The following is a 14,588-nucleotide window of genomic DNA, read 5'->3' on the forward strand; positions in this document are numbered from 1 at the left end:
TTTTACTGAGCAACAGGCTACACATTTGTCCTCTTTAAAAGAAGAATATGATTTACTTTCAGACTCAAAGGCGGAATTTATTTTACATAGGACTAGGCAAAAATATTATTTTGAATCTGAGAGACCTAGTCATTTATTGGCCCTTAGGTTGAAAGAATGCGAGTCTAAGGCATATATTAGCGCAATAAAATCATTGGATGATCAGGTCACCACGAACCCTGTGGCAATTAATGACATATTTAAAGGTTTTTACATGAATCTGTATAAAGCCGAAACCGATTTTGATGAACCAATTTGTAAGCAGTATTTAGATAAATTGGAACTGCCTCGGATCTCACAGGTGGATAAAGAATCTTTGGAGGCTCCATTAAGTTGGGAGGAGCTCCACATCTCTCTAAAAAGCCTTCAAAAGGGCAAATCGCCGGGTCTAGATGGTCTCCCCCCTGAATTATATTTAGAAATTTAGGATTTGGTAGGTAAACTTATGCTTAATTCATTTAATTTTGCAACTGAACATGGGGTATTTCATAGAGATAAAAAAAACATCACTGATTTCATTACTTCTGAAAAAAGGGAAAGATCCATTAGATTGTTCCAGCTACAGACTGATTTCGCTTATCCCATGTGATTTAAAAATCTATGCTAAAGTTTTTGCTTTTCGTATGGAAAAGGTAATTCATAGTCTGATCAAGGAGGACCAAACTGGTTTCATCAAGGGGCGCAATGCATCTGACAATATGCATCGACTCCTTCATATTCTTGACTTTGCAGACTCCCACCCGACCCCTTGTGTGGCCTTTTCACTTGATGCAGAAAAAGCCTTTGACAGGCTAGAGTGGAATTATACAGTATGTGGGCAGTTGTGGTTTCGGTTTTGGTTTCGGTGAACACTTAATTTCTATGATCAAAACATTATACCACTCACCTGCAGCATCAGTCATAACTGGTAATATTATTTCTCCCCCGTTCCCTTTGCAGCGGGGAACAAGGCAGCGATGTCCGCTTTCCCCCTTATTGTTTTGTCTATCTCTTGAACCCTTAGCACAAGCCATCAGGAAATCTGAAGTATCGATTAAGATTCATGATCATAATCATAGTATTTTGTTATATGCTGATGATATTATTCTATATTTAGACCACTTTGATGTTTCAGTCTCTAGTATAATTAAGGAATTTGATCATTTTAGTAGCTTATCAGGATATAAAATAAATTGGAGCAAATCTGCTTTAATGCCAATTAACAATGTTAAAGTTAATTCTTCTATTCCCTCATTTATCCCTATTAAGGAATCTTTCATCTATTTGGGCATTACCATATATAAAAACATTCATAAGATAATTTTATAAGATAAAAGAGATAATTTTAATAATATTCTAGTTAAGGTCAAAAATGACATTCAAAGATGGAAGAATCTTAAAGTCTCTCTCCAAGGAAGAATCTCCACAGTTAAGATGAATTTGTTACCTCGATTTATTTATTTTTTTTCTCTATGCTACCACTTTCTCCCACTCCAGGTTACTTTAAGGAGATCAACTCCATAATTTCTACATTTATCTGGAATGATAAATGCCCCAGAATTAGACTTGCCACATTACAACATCCTAATAGCGCGGGAGGATTGGCTGTACCAAATTTTGAAGTGTATTATTGGTCTTTCCAGCTTAAGGCTCTTCATAATTGGGTTGATCCTTAATCTACAGTTTCTTGGAAAGTGATTGAAGCTGACAAGCTTAAACCAAATAGACTCCAAGATATTTTATTTACTGGCACAGGAAAAAAAGGGTATAATTATAAATTTGGTCCGGTTGTGGCCAACTCTATTAAAATCTGGAAAATGGTTGAACGTCAGATAGGAGGACCCTTCAAATTTTGTAACAGTACACCTTTATGGCACAATTTTAATTTTGTATGTGGAAATCGTCCATTTGTCCAACCTTCTTGGTCTTCTTTAGGTGTAAACATGTGCTGTGATATATATGATAACCAGGGCCTATGTTCATTTCAGACATTAAGAACCCAAATTTGTCTACCAGCATCCGCATATTTTGTCTTTCTTCAATTACGTTCTGCTCTCAACGTGTATGGCTTTCCTTGGTCTTCTCCCATTTCCTCTCATCCTATGCAGGACTGGATTGCACCATCTGCTGGTCGGCCATCTGTTTCTTTAATATATAATAAGATTATGGATTGCATTACAAAACCTCTTTCTATTAAAACTATTTGGAATAAGGAATTATCTGACCTTAATTTATCTGTCGACTGGGAGAGAGTGTGGTCTAATCTCAGTTTAACATCTAAAAATCTGGCTCATCGTTTTATTCACCTTAAAGTTATTCATAGAGCATACATAACCCCTTACAAAAGAAAAAATTAATAAAAATGTTGATAAAAAAAAAAAGATAGGCAGGGGCCACTGAGAGGGCCTGAAGATCACCAACTCTCTTGAGAGAGGAAATAGCCAGAAGGAAGGCAGTCTTAATAGTGAGATGTCGCTCAGAGATCTCGTCGATGGGCTCGAAGGGAGCCTTTCAGAGAGCCTCTAACACCACAGCCAAATCCCACATGGGGACACGTAATCATACTGGGGGCCTCAGCCTCAGTGCACCGTGGAGGAAACGTATATCTAGGTGGTGTCTACCCACTAACTGGCCCTCGAGGAGGGCATGGTAGGCCGCAGTGGCCGCCATGTAGACCTAAATGGTGGAGTGGGTTAACCCTGAGGAGAGACGGACCTGCAGGAACTCCAGAACTGTACCAATCAGGCAGTTGACTGGGTTGAGCTGGTGGTCTCCGCACCATGAAGTGAAGAGTCTCCACTTCAGGGTGTACAGTTTCCTCATAGATGGAGCTCTGGATTGGAGGATGGTCTCAACAACCTCGGTTGAGAGACCGGAAGCTATGAGCTGTGTCCCCTCAGGGGCCACACCCACAACTTCCACAGCTCCGGGCGGGGGTGAAAGATGGTGCCCCCTGCCTGTGAGAGGAGATCGGACCCCGTCCCAGCGCACTCTCGCCAGAACTCCCGGGAACAGAGCGATCGGGGGACAAGCGTACAGACGATGCTTTTGGCCAAGTCTGCACCATAGCGTCCAGTCCCAGGGGAGAGGTCCACTTGATCCTGGCCAAAAACTCTCCATATCTGCTTCACCACCTCGGGGTGAAGCATCCATTCCCCGGGCCTCAGCAGGACAGGATGTCTGCTCCCACATTGAGATGCCCAGGAATGTGAACTGCTCTTAGCGAGAGGAGTTTGTCCTGGGACCACACAAGGATCTGGTGCGCCAGCTTGTACAAAGGGCGCGAACGCAGACCTCCCTGGTGGTTGTGTGACCTTGAAAGTGAGGAATGGGTTTTCCCTCGGGGAGAACCCCTTGGTCTTGAGCCACCGCTGTAGGGGTCTCATGTACAGCAGGCCAAAAGGTATCACGTTGGACGCAGCTGCCATCAGACCCAGCAGTCTCTGAAACTGCTTGACAGTGAGTGACTGGCCTTCATTCACTCTCTTGACTGCCGTGAGGATCGACTTGATACGAGCAGGGGACAGACGTGCCTGCATCGCAGTTGAATCCCACACCACACCTAGATAAGTGGTTCTCTGTTCTATGGAGAAAGCACACTTTTCTTGGCATTTAGTCTTAACTCCAGCTCTTTCATGTGGGCAAGAACAACATCTCGACGTTGAGCCGCCATCTGCTCTGAGTGAGCTAAAGTCAACCAATCGTCAATATAATTCAGTATGCAGATGCCTTGGAGCTGTAGTGGGGCCAGTGCAGCATCCACACAGTTTGTGAAAGTGCAGGGTGAGAGTGCTAGGCCGAAGGGAATAACTCGATATTGCTATGCTTCGCCCCCGAAAGCAAACCTCAGGAACTTCCTGTGTTGGGGAAGGATAGAGACATGGAAGTATGCATCCTTTAGATCTATCGTGAGCCTGCTCGGGGCCGAAAAAAAGTAGGAATGACCCCACTGAAGCGCGGCAGCGGAGCACCGAACTGAATACGATAACCTTTTTCTATCGTGTGCAGGACCCACTGAGACACATTTGGCAGTAGTTTCCACACTGCTAAATAGTCTACTAAGGGAATCAGTCTCTCGAGACTGATCTCTGGTGTAATTGGAGCAGCTAGATCGGTGCCCTGAAGCAGCGCATCGACAGGGGACGGCCAATCTAACTGCTCTAGAGACCTCAGAAGAGGTGACGAACTTCTCAGCTCCGCTACGTTAGAGACAGGTAAGGTGGTATGGGTAGGTTTAAGGGTGGGTTAAGGTGTAAGGGATGGATCAACAGTGTAATTATAATTGTAATTACAGAAAATAATTACAGATGTAATTACATATAGGTATTTTTTAAAAATATAAGTACAATGTAAAAACATGTATGTACACAATAAGTGCATTGTACCAAATGATTAATTAAAATATAAGTACATAGTAGTTAAGGCCACCTAATATAAAGTGGGACCTTTTTTTACTGCAATTTTGACCAACTAAAATACAGCTTTGGTGAGAATAAGGGCATTCTTTCAAAAACTTTGAAACGTCAGGTGCATGTACTGTCCTGATTCATTAAAACTTAATGACTCATGTCAGTGAGTGTCCTCATCCAAAACATGTAATTTTAATGGCTTGGCAAATTACATAACAGGTGGCCATGATTATGTCTGAACAGAGGGACGGTGGCAATAAATTCTTGCTCTTCATTCTTTGCGAGTCTCTGAATGAAATAGTGGACAGTGAAGGTAGGCCCACTGAGATGTTCAGATCTGAAACGAAAATGGACTTTGGTTGTAATCACAGCCTGGCACTAAAACATCCGAATCCGGCTCATAAAACAACTGTCCCTTTACGAAGCGGGACTCTAAAGCTTAATAAAGAATGTCCCAGCAGGTACAAACAGCCTACTGGTAAAACAACCAGGAGATGAATTGACACTCCTTTTCTATCAACAAACAGAGAAATGGAATCAATGGAGTCACACTGTTTGGTACAGTAAAGATTTGTTGCACTGACCTTGAGTACATTTTTTTTTTTTTTTCTATGTCATTCATAATTTAGTGCTATTGATCTTTATGGAGTGAAATTGCCTATTGGGGTGAAGTTTGAGCTCAGATGGATTTGGCACTTAGTCTTGTAGAAACACAGACTTTTATGGCTCTCAGTGATTAATTCAGAATGCATTATATGCATGTGGGAATAAACTGCACAGTAAGGTATAGGTTAATTTACTCACTGTGCATCAACAAACAGCTAAACTGCATCCTGATAGTTTTAAAGCTCTCAGCAGGTTACACTATTCCACAGGCAAGCTCAGAATGAAGTGTTTTCAGGCGTGACCATCTAAGGCCTCTGTGAGTGCCACAGCATATCACTGCAGCCCTCCAGGTGAAGAGAGTCTCTAAAAAACAAAATCTGGACTTCAATTCCTGAAACAGCTTCTCACTCTCAGCGGGACTGAAAGCTCAGAGGGCTGTTCATCCTTCTCTCTGTTCTTTTCTGCTCTCCTATCACTTTTAACCCGCATCATGCCTCTGTAGATAACAGCGACCTCATCTGTATGTACTTGTGACATTATGTCATATCTTCTCTGGACTCAGCTGGCCATCATGTCTGTTGAAACATCACTGACAGAATGATAAAGAGCCCATTTTAGGCCTGCAGTGGAATAAAACAGTAGAAAAATGAACACTCTTGGGGTCCAGCTGACTAAAAATAATGACTCTACTAACTTAACTACATTTTTTGGTAGTGTGACACTCGATCAGCTATTTTAAATTGAAGCATATTGAAGTATATATATTGGTAAGCATAAGAGACTTTCAACAACAATAGAAAATTTTGATTATTACAAATGTTCGACCAGTAGTGTATATAAATGAGATGTACTTATGCATTAAATTTATATGTTAAATTCAATACTTTCAGTTTAAGATATTTTTTGTTGTATTTTTAAAAGATACTTAAAAAGCTTTAATGTACAGTAGTTAGCTACTTTGTTAGTAGTGTTACTGTAGTTTAGCTATAAGTCACTTGTAGCTTGAGAAGCTACAGTTTCAGAGCAGCTTCTCCAAAACAGAAAATGAACAGAGAAAAAAGAAAAAGAATAACATTTGTATGGGAACGTGACATGATTTGTAATAGTCATTACAAAGCTACACTTATGTGAACAACTTGGTCTGGTCAAGGAAAAACTGTCTCTTCGGTTTGAACAAAAAAACATCAAAGAGACCTGTAACAGAACAAAGAACAGCTTGAAGGGTTAGTAAGTGTGTGTGGATGTGAATGTGTTTCAGAAGAGGCCATGGATAAGATACTGTGGATATACACATTATAAACTGAATGATCTTGTAGCTGCATAAAGGGAAATGCAAACCATGTCACTGGTGGATAAATTGTACAACACCCAGAATGCTCCATCTCTCCGTTTGTGCACTGATATCAGAGAGGCAGGTGGACCACCACCTGTTCTAGTCACCAGACAGTATGTTAATGCAAAACTGGATGTCTCATCTCATTGTGGTGGTGTCAAATTGATGCTTGTTAGTTTATTAGACATGGCATTGGCCATTTTCAAGCTACCGCAGTTGGAGACATCAGACATTCCAGAATATTAATCAGACCAGATATTTCAGTTACACTTTATTTACAGTTGTCACTATATATAAGTAACTTTATAACTACATGTCAACTAATTCTCATTAATTTGCAACTATATGTCTACTAACTCTCAGTAGGGTAGGTTTAGGGTTAGTAGAATAAGTTGACATATACTTGCAAAGTTTCTAATAGTCAGTATGTCGTATGATGTGGACCCATCAAAATAAAGTGTTAGAAGATATTAAGCAGACAGTCTACTAATACTCTAATGACTGCTAATTGACATTTCACAAGTTCGCACTTACGTATAATCAGCTGAGTAAAGTTAAGCATATTTGGCTTGCTGTCCAGGGAGAGGGCTCCGAGCTCGGCAAGACGCCCGGGGCTCTCCTCCTGTCTGCGGCGCGGGGTCCGAGTTCGGCGCTCGACCTGGCCTCAAAAGTGCTCCCCCCCAGTGCTTCTCCCCGTGCGAGGTAGAACGGGCTAAAGGTGTGGAGTCAGGGTGGTGGAGGGATGCTGAATGTCGAGATAATGAAGGTAGGACATACTTGGTTATTTATAGGAGATTGCTTGTGTGCTGATTGGATAATAGTGTAATCACTAATGATTAGCTGGCCACGTTAATTATCCACGCGTGCTTCTCCCGAAATTTGTTTATAAAACATCACATAGTTGCAAAGTTACTACTTTTAGTAGAATGTCTAAAGTAGACTATCGAAATAAAGTGTTACCGATATTTCACTTTGGTTGTGAGAGGTGAGTTGTACTGTTTTGTTGAGATGACTGTAGATTATTATTCCAGCAAGGAGCTAAAAAGATTTTCAGTCTCCATCCATTAGAATCCCTCGTCAAGTCCATCTTTAACAATCAATATCAAAATGAAGTAACTCTCACAGTACTTCCAGTACTCAAGGTTTTGCTGAGCAACGTGTAAAACCTTTGAGATTTTTCAAAGGAGGATAGAGGAGGCCAAACATTTATTGCAGCTAGAAGTAGCGTTACAGGACAGCGAAGCTGGTTAGATCTGGTTCTGCAAAGGTAGTTTGCAATGCTTCCTTAGTTTAGTAAACAAGCCGATTGCAGCCTCAGGTCCCGTGGGGGCGGCTGGCATTTTTCAAAGTGATTGTTCCCATATCTCATTTGTCAAGCATGTGCCCCTGTTATGCCAGATGATCCACATTCAGTCTCAGCATTGATTTATTATGAGGTGCAAATCTAATCTGTCATATATTGTGGCGTGTTGAAACCACATCTCCCGTTAAAACATGTTCATCTCTATATTTGAGCACTTGACAAAGTGTTGGCTGTCATGTTTATGCGCTAAAGATTCCTGTAAGTTAAACAAATCCGTCATCTTTATCCCTTTGGTAAAATGTCATTCGATAGGCTTTAAATAACATATCAGAAGTGCAACAAAAGTACTCAAACTTCGAAACAAATTAGTGAGGAGCTAATGGTGAGAAAAAACTCAAAGAATAAAAAAGCGTGATCGTGTTTTAAAAATGGTGACTGTTTTATTTAGATGAAAATGAATGGCTTGTTTGCTTAATTATACGTTTGCACGATTCTAACTAGAATATTTAAGAATATCTTAAGAATATTTTGACAGTATTGTGTTGGCATGAGGCATTAAACAAGATTTAAAAAGCTCTTCTCTAATGAAAGTTTCTCAAATTAACCAGAGAGGCTTTATGGACAGGCTTTATATAAAATGTCACATGCACTGCAATATACTGTACATTAACAATATTTTATTTTCTTCAACATTTTGGGACCAGACATTAACTTTTCATAAACTGAAAAGTAGGCTTGTGTACCCAGACTTGAGATGCTTTAGGTCTGGGTATGCTAGGCTTGTTTCAGATAACATTATTTAGATATGCTAAATTTGGTTTTCTTTGAGCATATTTTAAAAGAAAAATGCCTTTGACCTCAATTAATTACAGACTATGACGACCATGTCCTACTATTTTCAGATGATAAGACAGGATGACTTTTCATAAGAGCAAATAACACGCCTCTGATTTGGATTTCAAACACATCGACACTGGCTGTCTTGATAAAAATCCGCTCTGTTTTGAATAAGCTCTTTACATGTTGCCACACATTTCGTCTTCATTGCTTGTACACGAACAACAGCAACATTAGAAAACATTGTCATCCCCCAGCTTAATATCAAATACATGGGCTCTCAGAAAATTATAGATGGTACATAGAAATTAATTTCCTGGGAACAAACTACAGGACCTGAAAGTGGCACGCACTTGTGTTATGAAGATTCCTAATAAGCAAGACCGTGTGTAAACATATCAGTTCGGAGTCGTTTGCCATTAAGATTTTTCACATTTAAACTTCTGCTTCAGCTTTTGCACGGTCAGAATTTGCACAATTTAAGGTTACGAAATCTATAAACAGAGTCAAGTCAAGTCTTAAGTATAATGATAAGATTAAAGTATAATGTATAATGATATAATTAAACACTCAATTTTCTCAATTTTCAGTTAAAGGCATTTCCTTATTGAATTCAGAGATGTCATTGTCAACATAGATGTAAAATACTTGAGTAATTTTACTTGATTACTTTACTTAAGTATTATTTTGGGGGATTTTTACTTTATTCCATAAATATACAATTTAAACTGACTACTTGTACTTTTACTTGATTACATTTCTGAAGAAAAAAACAGTACTTTTACTCCTTACAATTTTATTTCAACTTAAAAAGTACATTATATTTTTATTTTATCTTATGCACATTAAATATGGTAAACGGAATCTCAAACATGTATTCTTGACGTGAGAACCAATGATCATTGTTTTCACGCATTAAACACACAGTTCTTTTTCAGTTATGACTTTCAGCTGGTAAATGTCTGGGTTCAAAAGTTCACCATCAAATCTGAGGAAGCATGTTGAAGTAGCAAAGCTGTGTTTCCCCAAAAAGTTTATTCATTATTCTTTTTGATAGAGCCATTAGCTGTGTAATATATTGGCTGAATGCACAAGATTGAGTGCAAATAAAATCATTGATGAAAATTTAAATATAATTAATATTTTTGTGGGAATTATTATTTTTTTAATTAAATGTTACAAATCTCCAAAAAAAAAAAAGTGTTTAAATGAACATTGTATGTTTACCTAATTGGGTCTCACTTTATATTAGGTGGCCTTAACTACTATGTACTTACATCAAAAAATAAGTACAATGAACTTATTGTATTGCAAAACACTTTTACTGCTATTGAGGTGGGATAGGGATAAGGTTAGGGACATGTTTGGTGGTTTGGGTAGGTGTGTCACGAATCTGGTCTGTAACTTCCATTCACTCACCACCAGAGGTCACTCACCACAGTATTCATTGCACTGAGCACATTACAGTTGCACTTCACCATCTACTACATTTCCCATCATCCATCGCACAGATCACACAGCTGTCACGGATTACACATTGCACTGATTACACAGCTGAAACCCATTAGACACGCTTTATAAGCCTTGGACTTTCTCTGGCTCAGGGCCGAGTATTGTATGGATTATCTCTGGCCTACAGAGCCCCGTTAGTTTTCCTAGTCTTGCCTCGCCTTGCCTTGCCTTGCCTCGCCTTGCCTCGCCTTGCCTTGCCTTGCCTTGCCTCGCCTTGCCTTGCCTTGCCTTGCCTTGCCTTGCCTTGCCTCGCCTTGCCTCGCCTTGCCTTTGTCGGATTGTGTTTTTCCCTGCCTGGACTATCGCTGACGTTTTAGATTACCTCTCCTGTCTAGCCCCTTTGGATACTGTTCGCCGATCGTCGAACCAACGCTTGTCTTTGTTTACTCTTTGTCTCGCCCATGTTATACCTGTTCGCCAGTGTTCGCCCCTGCCTGTTATGACCACGTCTCTTGTCAATAAAAGTCTGCATATGGATCTGCACGTCTCACGTCTCGTCAGCCCCGTAACAAGGTGTAAGTGATGGGTCAGCAGAGTAATTATAAATGTAATTACAGAAATTAATTACAAATGTAACTACATACAGGTATTTTTAAAATATAAGTACAATGTAAAAGCATGTATGTACACAATAAGTGCATTGTACCAAATGATTAATTTAAATGTAAGTACATTGTAGTTAAGGCCACCTAATATAAAGTGGGACCCTTAATTTTAATTCATGTTTTGATGTTCTTACCAGGTAGTGGATAAGTTGTTTTGGTAATATGTCATTATATGACACATTGAGTAGGAATTTGGACTCTCAATGAATATTTTTTTTTAATCTTAATTACATGATTTGCTCATTAATTCATATAATTAGTCGCAAATAATTATGTAGCAATATCGGCTGAGAAAATGCCCCAGTAAAACTGCCCCAAATAAACAATTAAAAGATTAATTATCCTTTTAGACAGTGACTTAGACAACACAAAAAAGTGGCCTTTCAAAACGTTAATTTTGTAATGTTTTTAATTCTATGGCACTCCTCATTAATTCAGCCCATTCTTGCATTCTGTCTGGAATATGTTTCTAACCTCTGCATAACATTGTTATTAAGTGATAGTTCACCCAAAAATTTAGATTCTCATGTCGTCCCAGATGTTCCCGACTTTCTTTCTTCAGATGAACACAAGCAAAGATTTTTAGTCCGTGTAATGCAAGGGGACAGGACCACCATAGAAACAACACAAAGTGAACACAACGGTCAAGTCAAAAAATATTAGTATTTGTAATTTTCTTACATATGCCTACTGTTTCACTTAAGAAGACACTGATTCATTAACAGGGGTTGTGTGAGTTACTGTCATATTCACTTTGTGTAGTTTTTGAAGTGTATATGAATGCTTGAATCTAATTGGCGAACAGCAGCTCTTTAACCTCATTACATGACCATATCACTTCGCCAAATGATTTCTGTTATTTCAAAGGTCTTACAACAGCAAAATAACCAGAACCCACAAAGACACGGCCAAACAAATAAATATAGTAAACAAATGGATAAAAACGACAGATCATGTCCATGTTTTTGCCACAAAATTACGCTTTATTATGTACAGAAAGCACATACTCTATCTCTCCCGCTCTCTCCCTCACAGACCTCACACACATAACAGTTACAGTTTGCACACACACTAACATACATTGCGCTAATGTTGTTAGCGCTACTCTGATGATTTTATCAGTAAACAACTTAGAGGAACTAAGTTTCACTATAACTAGAGACATTGCTGCCAAACACTATTGAGAGATGCACAGAGGTTCTCTCTCTCTCTCTCTCTCTCTCTCATAACTTAGTTATTAACTGCATTATTAGTCTGCTATCAACGGCTCAAGCCTCAGTTACTAGGTTTAAAATGATGTTTTGGAATTAGCAACAGAGGCGTTGGATGAGATGCAGAAGAAATAATCCTACTCACAATAGCGATTTAAGTAGAAATACCGGACGAATGCCATGAAATATATAATCTGATCGATGTCTTGAGGTGTGGCAACCGTAGTATAAGTGGAATAATTGACTAATCGTCAATTATTCCTTACATATATACTAAATTGCCAAAAGTATTGGGTCACCCCCTTTTAATGAACAGATTTGACTACTTTAGTAATTTCCATGAGTAAATCTTAATGTTTAAGCATATAATGATATTCTAAGGAATTGTGTGCTTCTAATTTTAAAGCAACAGTTTGGACAGGACCCTTTTCTATTCTAACATGACAATGCCTCTGTGTATAAGGCAAGGCTCAAAAAGAAATGATTGATTTAGTCAGTGTGGAAGAACTTGACTGGTCTGCAGAAAGCCAAGTCCTAATCCAAGCTGAACGCCTCTGGTGTGACTTTAAATGCAGATCTTGAGCCAAAAACTCTTTACCAAACACCAATGACTTGTATATATGGGTACAGTTATTTTAGACACTTCCAAAACTGTTGCAACAGAGATGGAAATCCAATTTTTAAATGCATGAATTATGTTTCCATCTTTGTTGCCACAGTTCTGTTCTAAAGAAGGGGGTGTGTCCCAATACATTTGTCCATAGTGTATGTACAAGTCACTGGTGTTTGGTAAAGAGTTTTTGGCTCATATATATATGAGATGGCATGAGGGTGGAAAGGATGGAGTTTCCTTTTAATTCCTTTCCATGCAAAGTTTTGTGTGTGTGTGTGTTCCGCTGTGCTGCATTTTAATTGTTATCTCTGCACTACATATGTGTTTGACCTGTGCCATTGCATTTTGTTTCGTTTTCTCCCTTTAACCAAACTTATGTCTGTCAGAAAAATAAAATAAAATACTTCTACTTTTTTAATACTTGAGTACTTTCAATTGAGAAAAATTTTCACTGAGTATCTTTACTTTCACTTGAGTAAACTTTTTGAGTACTTTTTACACCTCTGTCTATAAATCAATCAAACAAACTATACATACACACATACATAAGGTATTAAGTTTTGTATCTATATTCAGACTATATATTCTACCATTATATATTATTATTTACATATTCAGATTTGCTTCCACATATTCACAATTTACATTTATATTTTCACACTTGTACCTTCTGACCAGAAAGAAAGGACAAATTTGCCAAAAATATAGGCCATTTAGACATTCGTTCTTAAAAGATGACAGCAGAGAAATTGCTTAGGGGCCTGAATGAGCGTGCCTTGTTAATAGACCACAAACTTGTGGTCACATGAAATTGCACAGCATATTGGGACAGTGATTGCGATGATCACACCCGTCAGATTTCTTCTGACAGGTCTCAGTAATATTAACCTGCAGTGTCTGAACCATTATGGATACAAAGCTCTGTCCATGTAAACAAACGACTGACAAAATGCACACTTTGGAAGATGTCAAGAGGTTTGAAAGGTGAAAAATGGAGAAAACGGCAACCACAATAAAGTGCTATCACGACTCATTTACTGACAATGCGCTGCCCCTTGTGCATTTGAGGCGAATAAAAGCCCAGTGTGACAAAAGCACAAGCTGTCTCTGTCAGAGAGGGTGATGTTTAGCAAGTACTCAAGCACTTCAAAACAACAGTGCTCACAAAATAGTCCTATGTTTTTGCTGACAAAGACTCATTTTTATCTGAGATGTATAATGGGTCTGAGAAATATAATGAACCCAAATAATATATTTATATTATACATTACAAAAAAATCACTGGTTAAACATAAAGTATGTTGCCATTTTTTTATTTATTAGTAAGAATTCACCTGCTGAATGGCTGTCAGAGCAGAAACATGTTTCCTGCCTGCTTAATGTAACTGCTAAAGCTTACTAACCACATATTTGACACAAAACCTCTTTGCTTTTATTTTTGTTTTGTGTGAGCAAAGATTTCAGGATATCCTTTTATTTTGAATTAACAAGCATCATCTTTCAAAGTGTGATGACACAAATCGCACATTCTATGGAAGGAAACACAGCACCTCCTTTGAGTCTTCCTGCTGACTTGCATTGTAAATGAGCTGAAGCGTGTTAGACTCTCATGAGCCCTCGATGCAAAATATCGAACAAATGAACACACAAAGGAAAGGGAGCAGAACAGACAATTCAACAACACCCCCAGAAAAGCTTAAAGAATGAACAAAATCACAGTTTTCACAGCTCATTCTCACTCTTTTACCCAACACCGAGTTCACAGGAGAAAATGTATGTGTACTATTAATACTCTCTCTTGGGAAACACTTGGGGAAATGTTGCTTTTTTTCACCAATACTTCTTTTTACATCCAAAGCTGTTTGGATCTGTTATCATTATTGATTTTGATAAGCAATATGCTGCATTATTTTGCCAAACTGAATGAGATTCCATCTGGTTGTTTGATCATTTTTGGTAAGTGTTGTTTACATGTGTAACTGTGGGCCTGAAGACCTGCGTTTAGATTAGCTAGAAATAAGATGATGCCCTTGAAATCTCATCAAGCACTCAAAAGCATAAAATGAAACACTGAAGAGAAAACAAACTGAAAGAGCCTCCAGAGAAACTTCACATTCGTGATAACTAATTCGGTAGACTTG

The sequence above is a fragment of the Onychostoma macrolepis genome, chromosome 14 (assembly GCF_012432095.1).
Source record: "Onychostoma macrolepis isolate SWU-2019 chromosome 14, ASM1243209v1, whole genome shotgun sequence".
Lineage (NCBI taxonomy): Eukaryota > Metazoa > Chordata > Actinopteri > Cypriniformes > Cyprinidae > Onychostoma > Onychostoma macrolepis.